Source organism: Amphiura filiformis, chromosome 1 (genome assembly GCF_039555335.1).
Source record: "Amphiura filiformis chromosome 1, Afil_fr2py, whole genome shotgun sequence".
Taxonomy (NCBI): domain Eukaryota; kingdom Metazoa; phylum Echinodermata; class Ophiuroidea; order Amphilepidida; family Amphiuridae; genus Amphiura; species Amphiura filiformis.
In genome coordinates this window covers 70,497,901-70,504,532 of record NC_092628.1, presented here as the reverse complement: position 1 = coordinate 70,504,532, position 6,632 = coordinate 70,497,901, and the positions used below count along the sequence as shown (strand labels likewise).

Here is a 6,632-nt window from a genome sequence, read left to right as displayed (position 1 = left end):
GACCTGTTGCAAGCAACAAACTAATATTATTTTGATAAACAGCAATGTAATCTCCTCAAGATATACCTTAATGACACAATGAATAAAAGCTTGTTTTTACCACAGCTTGCTATTTCGTATCTCTCTGCAATAGTCCAAATATCTGCGACACAGCTAGGCAACAGATACTAACACTTTATTTTCAACTGGGCACAGGATTGACTGTCTCGACAACCTACAATATCATACTGATATTATTCTGCAGTTTCTACGCAAATTTGTCAAGAATTGTCAATTTGTCAAGAAATTATAGTGGTTTTGGATACATGATTAATCATCATTTTCTTTAAAATAATCGTGCTTTTCGTATAACAGTTAACAGGTTAGTCATGAAAGCGCATAAAACATTAATAAATGTTAAATAAATGTTGATATTTATACAGCGCCTTTCACATGTGAACATGTACCAAAGCGCTTTACATTTATTCCGCCGTCGATAGAATATGTCAGCTGCCATACAATGCCCAAGGCATGCTCATACCTTTGGGCGGCGCTCAATGGACAGTATTCATAACAGCTCCCCATTTCACACCTGGTGGAGAGGAGTAATCGAGATAAAGTGCCTTACTCAAGGGCACAACACGATGGCGTCGCCGGGGCTCGAACCCGCAAACTTCCGATTATGAGTCGTAGCCCGTTCCGCTCGGCCACCGTGCTCCCATACAATATGATCAGTGGCTAAAAGCGTGGATACAACCTTTTAACGTTTGATTGCATCTTTGGGCAAAGTTGTATGGGAAATGTGTTTAATACTAGACATTGGTACTTAAAGTTCCAAATTTATATAGGCATACAGGGTGTATCAAAATGATTGGTACCCATCAACCTTGTTGTCCAATGAAACGCCTGCTTTAATTCCAAATTCAACGTTAGATCCTCTTGAAATGACTGCAAATTATAGTTTTATGACCTGTTATAACATAAATCCACAAATAAAGGGGATATTTTACTGTATGTTGATGTGACAGTCTTTGCCATACTAAGTGGATATTAATGGGTACCAATCATTTTGATACACCCTGTATCATAGATTTATAGTTTGTAAAATAAATGATGCGTGTAATCAATTAGTCTATATGTAAGGGCATTAGTGTCCAATAAATAGCCTATCAGCCTTGTATTTATCGTGTCTCCAATAACAACATCGGAAAGATATATAAAAGGCTTACGAACGTCAAATGTTATAGCTTGTATGATGTACAGCTAAAAGGAATATATTAAACGATTAATTAGAAAAACAATATTCCATATGCATACATATAGTTATAATTTATATCAAGGTTTCATGTATAATATACATTGTATACTACATTTTCCGATATAACATCAAGTCCAACCGTCTCCTATAGAGGTGTCATCTCTGATACATTGAATTTCCAATAACATTGTTAGCTTAATACTAGATTTAGAATTCTATTGGTAGTGAGAAGATACGGACAATAACTTTAGCACTGAAAATAACGATGCATATTTGAGTTATTTACAAAGTAAAGCATAGTCTAAAAGCATCATTAGTGATTGCACAGGGGAAGAAAATTAAATAAATAAAGCACAAAAATAATTATAAATGATTTTATTAGTTTTTGCGGTTTCACCCAATTGGGTGCCATTGTGTTATTGTATGTTATTTTCTTTTTTAAAAGATGTGCAATTTAAAGTTTATAATTGCTAAACAGGTTTACATAAAAAATATTTTACGACAGGCTTTTGAAAATGCTTCCCTGTCGGCGCATTTGTATATATTTGCCGCTTTATTCAAAGATCAATGACATCGGATCAGGCTCTAAAAGATAATATTTCAGAGTCTTGCAACACTTCGTTCCTTTAGTTTCAGCATGTCAATCTAACCCGGAAGATGTTTAAAGTTCATCTCTGAATCCCTTACAGTCATGTTAGTTTCGAACCGTTCCCACAAGGCTTTTAAAGGATAGCTTCTGGAGGTGCTCGTCCCCATCATCAACAGACTCATTAACGCTTCCCGAAGGTCGGTTGCCCGCTGCCCTACAGTTCAAGTTTATTTCACTATCATCAATCAGAAATACGGCAATGTGATGTGCCCTGAGTAATTTTTTTTGTATTATTTATCTTTGTTTACGTCTATTTCATGAGACATTTTAGGGATTCCCCTCTCAGGCATCAAGCTGAGCAACAACAAATTTTGGACAGTTGGTGAATTCCCCTGAGATTGTGAAATGGATATGATGACATCATAGGAATCCCCTCAGGAAGTGCTGTTATGTGAAAGATTAATGTTATAATTAAGGCTTGGGAATTTCCAAGATTACATCATGTGTTGTAGAATAGTAATTGGCTATTAAAATAATGGGATTTCCCAATGCTGCATGGTATATAAGAAAATGTAAACATAATTCTTCACAGTTTATAGTGTTGTTCTGGGCTAGCTAATGTGCTTACAGTCCATTTCCTTCAACGAACCAGAAATATTTTATGTAGTCAATGTACTACTACCTGCCAGTGACGTCGGAGAGGATCTAGTTTACGTCAAAGTGCGTACCTCTTCCAAGAAAGGAAATTATATTCTTCTGTCGATTTGCTGAAGTCTGGTTTATGAAAAACACATCTGTCAATATAAGTGGAAACAGGGGGACAACTGCAACGCAGTCCTGTTTCCTGAAGAAAGTGTGTGAAAGGTGAAAGTATAGCACCATTTTGGAGATAGAGAACGGCGCAAGGAGTTTGAACTTAAAAGTGTTTGGAGAACTGCGCAAGGAGTGAAGTGTGGAGAAAGCAGCACCATTTCTGAGCAAGGATTTTATACGCAAAGGATTTTACGCATGGGATTATAAAAGTCTTCAGTGGACTTCGCTGAACAGTAATCTTCGCAGGATAAGTGACTCAGGATAAACATCAAGAACAATAGACTTAGTAAATAACAACAAGAAGAAGGCTGCTGGATAAGTGTGTTTTGTTGCACAGCAAAAAATAAGGAGTAAAGTGCTACCGACTAAAGTATGTTGATTAAAAAATAGACAAATTATTTACTCATCAACGAGTAAAAGACGATATTTGACACAACTCTTTGCCAGAGTAAAAAATGGTCAATGGAAAGAAGTAAAATATTTTAATCGCCACATTGTATTTTACTCAAATCGCGTAGTAAATTCAACACGCGGAGTAAGTTTAATTCGACGACGTATTAAAATTCATGTCATCATGGCGTATAAAAGCGGAGCCGGGATGCGGAGGTGCAGTGTCTGCTGGTGGAATGGAGTTTGTCAGCAGTACAACCAATATTTGAAGGTACTAATTTCATTACTATTATTCATAACTTTATGTCCATATACCTGTTACACAATTTAGAAATCTTATTGTATGATTTGAACCGGATATAGACAGGTTTTTAAGTTAGTTAAGCTTATCAGTATGGGCATCGGCTCACCATGCTAGCTGTGTACTTGTATATTTGCGATCGTATATCTTATGTACTAGTCTGAGCAACCTCGAAGTACATACGCTGATGTGGACCAGGCCCGGGGACCAGGGGCGTATCAGCAAGCGGATAGGGTGGACAAAGTCCATGGGCCCGAGCAAAAGCGAAAATGAAGTGGATAGGGATAGGGCTGATAAAGGAGATATTTAGAAGGCCTCACACTACTCCTTGTCCATATGCCCCAAAGCTCTTGCTACGTCCCTGATCCTGATGTTGACTCGTGCCACATAACTTTTTTTGCAGTTATAATTTATGTAGGAGAGTGAAACCATTGCAAAATATCACTTGAAATTTTTTTCCATAGGCAGTTTTCTTTTTCAGTGCATTTATAATATTGATCTATATTTTACTTACAGATCAGATGTGACTTCGGGATTTTTGTGCTGCCCTACCTCTTTCCAGGAAAGGTGTTGAAGAAAAATGCACGAACGTCAGTCAACAGGTAAATTTCTATCAATAATGTTGCATTTAACTTGCCAATTTCTTTGTACATTTCAGAATACATGTAGTTCATTGAATGTGTAGTTCATGAAACCTCAAATGCCAAGGGGAAAACTCCATGTAGAACCTCTCATCCTCACCCGACAGGTGTTGGCTATCGTGAACTTTGAATAATCAAGCGCGAATCTTATAATTATCTTGTTTACCATTTCTGTAAATTCTTGTCTCCTAAAGTTTGTGTCCCCTTGAAAATAGCATTGCCCGCTATCACAGGAATAATAATATAATAATTATAAAGATATTTTAAATATTTGCAAAATCGCATGAAAGTAGAAATGTCAATGCAATGGGTGATTACAATGTAAATTACATGTAAATATGTCATATTTGCTTTAATATTTCAAGAATTTCAGCAAGAGTTTTCATTTTTGGTTACATACCATCTGACCAATTATAGACAGTTTAAATAAGACATCCATAAATTTGGTTATTTATATTTTAAACCTTCCATCTACTTCATCACTTTCGAGTACCAAACACATTTTGATTTATGGTTGATACAATGAAAAGGTGGTGGATTTTCTATTTTAAGGCTTTATTTCACTTGAATAGTCCCAATCCATGAAATTAATGTCCTTTATTACATGTTTCAGGAAGGCACAGCTTTGGACTGGTTCCTCGCCAACTTTACTGGACGCACGCTGCCATTTATATACTTGTGAAGCAAGTTGAATCCAGAGCAGTGTTTTTATATATAATGGATAGGCAAGCTTTTTCAATGCGCAACAGTGATGAAAGTTGTAGAACTTGTGCACAAGATATACCAAATCCTTCACATACAATGACTTAGCATATCCAGTACATGTACAGGCTGATCACTGCTATTTGGCAGTTCCTGGACACTATATCAGCTACTAAAGAACCTGGTAACATTAGACCATTCTTGAGTGTTAAAACATAATGAAGTGAAGACTTAATTTCTGTCCCTTTTAAAACACTCAGCATCTATAACATTAATTTTCAAATGACTTTTTCACATCAAAAGTTTTGGGAGAGGTGACCGGCTTCTATTTTATTCTATGTTTGCTCACATTGGGTAATGAGACAATAGACATGCTATATTGTGATTTATTTGATACCTATTTTGAAAATAAAACCAGGAAAATGCAGAATATTATATTTAATTTCGTATTCTTTTCATTCTTTTAGTTTAAAATACTGCTTTGTTCCAGCTGCAGATGGAGCCACAATACAACTCGAAAGTGTTTTTTGCTCAATATTTGTTGAGTAAAATACGTTTCATGTTGCTCAAAATGTTGAGTAACACTTTACTCTTCATCATTTTGCAAATCTTTTCACTTAAGTTTTACTCAAATAATGAGTAATCGTTTTAATCAACACTTGCGTAAACCTTTACTCAAAGTTAAACGAGTAAATTTTTCCTTGTTTCAGAGCAAAAAAGGGAGCTACTCAATATTGGGTAAAATTTAATCAACAAACGTTGAGCAAATATTACTCCATAGTCAATGAGTAAAATTTACTCTCATCTTTGAGTAAAAAAGGGAGCTAGTCGAATTTTGAGTAAATTTTACTCAACAAAAGTTGAGCAAATATTACTCCAAGTGAAAGAGTAAATGTTAGTCTAATCTTTGAGTAAAAAGGGAACTACTCAATATTGAGTAAAGTTTAATCAACATGTGCTGAGTAAACAATTAATCAACCGAAGCTGAGTAAAAATTACTCAAAATTCGACTAGCTCCCTTTTTACTATCGTGATGAGTAATATTTTACTCAATATTGAGCTTTTATTTTTTGCTGTGTGTGCATTCTGAATTGAATTTGGGAGAAGGTGTTTTTGGCTTTGAGTCAGTACGATTCGTAACAGTAACAAAACATGCGATAGAAAAGGATGGTAAGGACAATCACAAGAGCAGAGCGCTGAAAATGTGATTGCTCATCATGGCTAGAATACTTAGTGCAAAACTAATTAGTGCAAAACAAAAAAGACGCCTACAGATTACAGACGGGGTGCAAACGGTAGACTAACAGGAATAGTGAAGTCAGACAAAGACGTTGGCAATGTCATATATATAAAAAGTTAGGGAGAAATATTGAAGTATAAATGTAAAAATTTATGTTAACATACAAGTATAGTACAATGATACAGGGAACTTGTTAAAAATTGTATAAAGAAAGTAAGAGAGTATAAATAAATGAAGTAATCTTTATAGTTACGCTTAACAAACCCAGCAAACACAAAAATGATTTTAAAAATGTTTTAAACAAGTTATATTTTGGGTTTGGGCTTAGATAAAAACGTTTTAATAACATTAAAATATCGGGTTATATAAAGGTCATGAAAACGTTTTTAAACGTTTTGTAGGAAATAAAGTTTAACGATGTGCAACAAGTTAAACTCAATTTACCCTGGCTGAGAAAATATTGATCGATCCCATGTTTTGTTCTCTGGGTCAGAGGTCAATTGTTATGGCAGCGTGTTTGTTTACTTGACCCGGACCAATGGGTATCGTCGCCTTTCGCGGGCTTGGGGTGTGTTTCGTTGGTATTTTTCACTGTTGATTGGAAATCGGACATGACAACATCTAAATATTTTTCTTTCCCACCCGCCACTCCCTTTGCGGGCATGTAGGGGAAGCTATGTAAGGAAGTTAAGTACATGTATGTGTAGCAGTAAATTAAG

General features: G+C 35.5%; 1 long non-coding RNA gene across 1 annotated transcript; it reads left to right on the top strand.

Annotated features, from left to right (window-relative positions):
- Window positions 1-3,039: 3,039 nt before the first annotated feature.
- On the top strand, window positions 3,040-4,670 carry LOC140166837 (uncharacterized). The gene is made up of 3 exons (XR_011860903.1): window positions 3,040-3,300; window positions 3,847-3,932; window positions 4,585-4,670. It is a non-coding gene; the product is annotated as an uncharacterized lncRNA (long non-coding RNA).
- The last annotated feature ends 1,962 nt before the right edge of the window (window positions 4,671-6,632 follow it).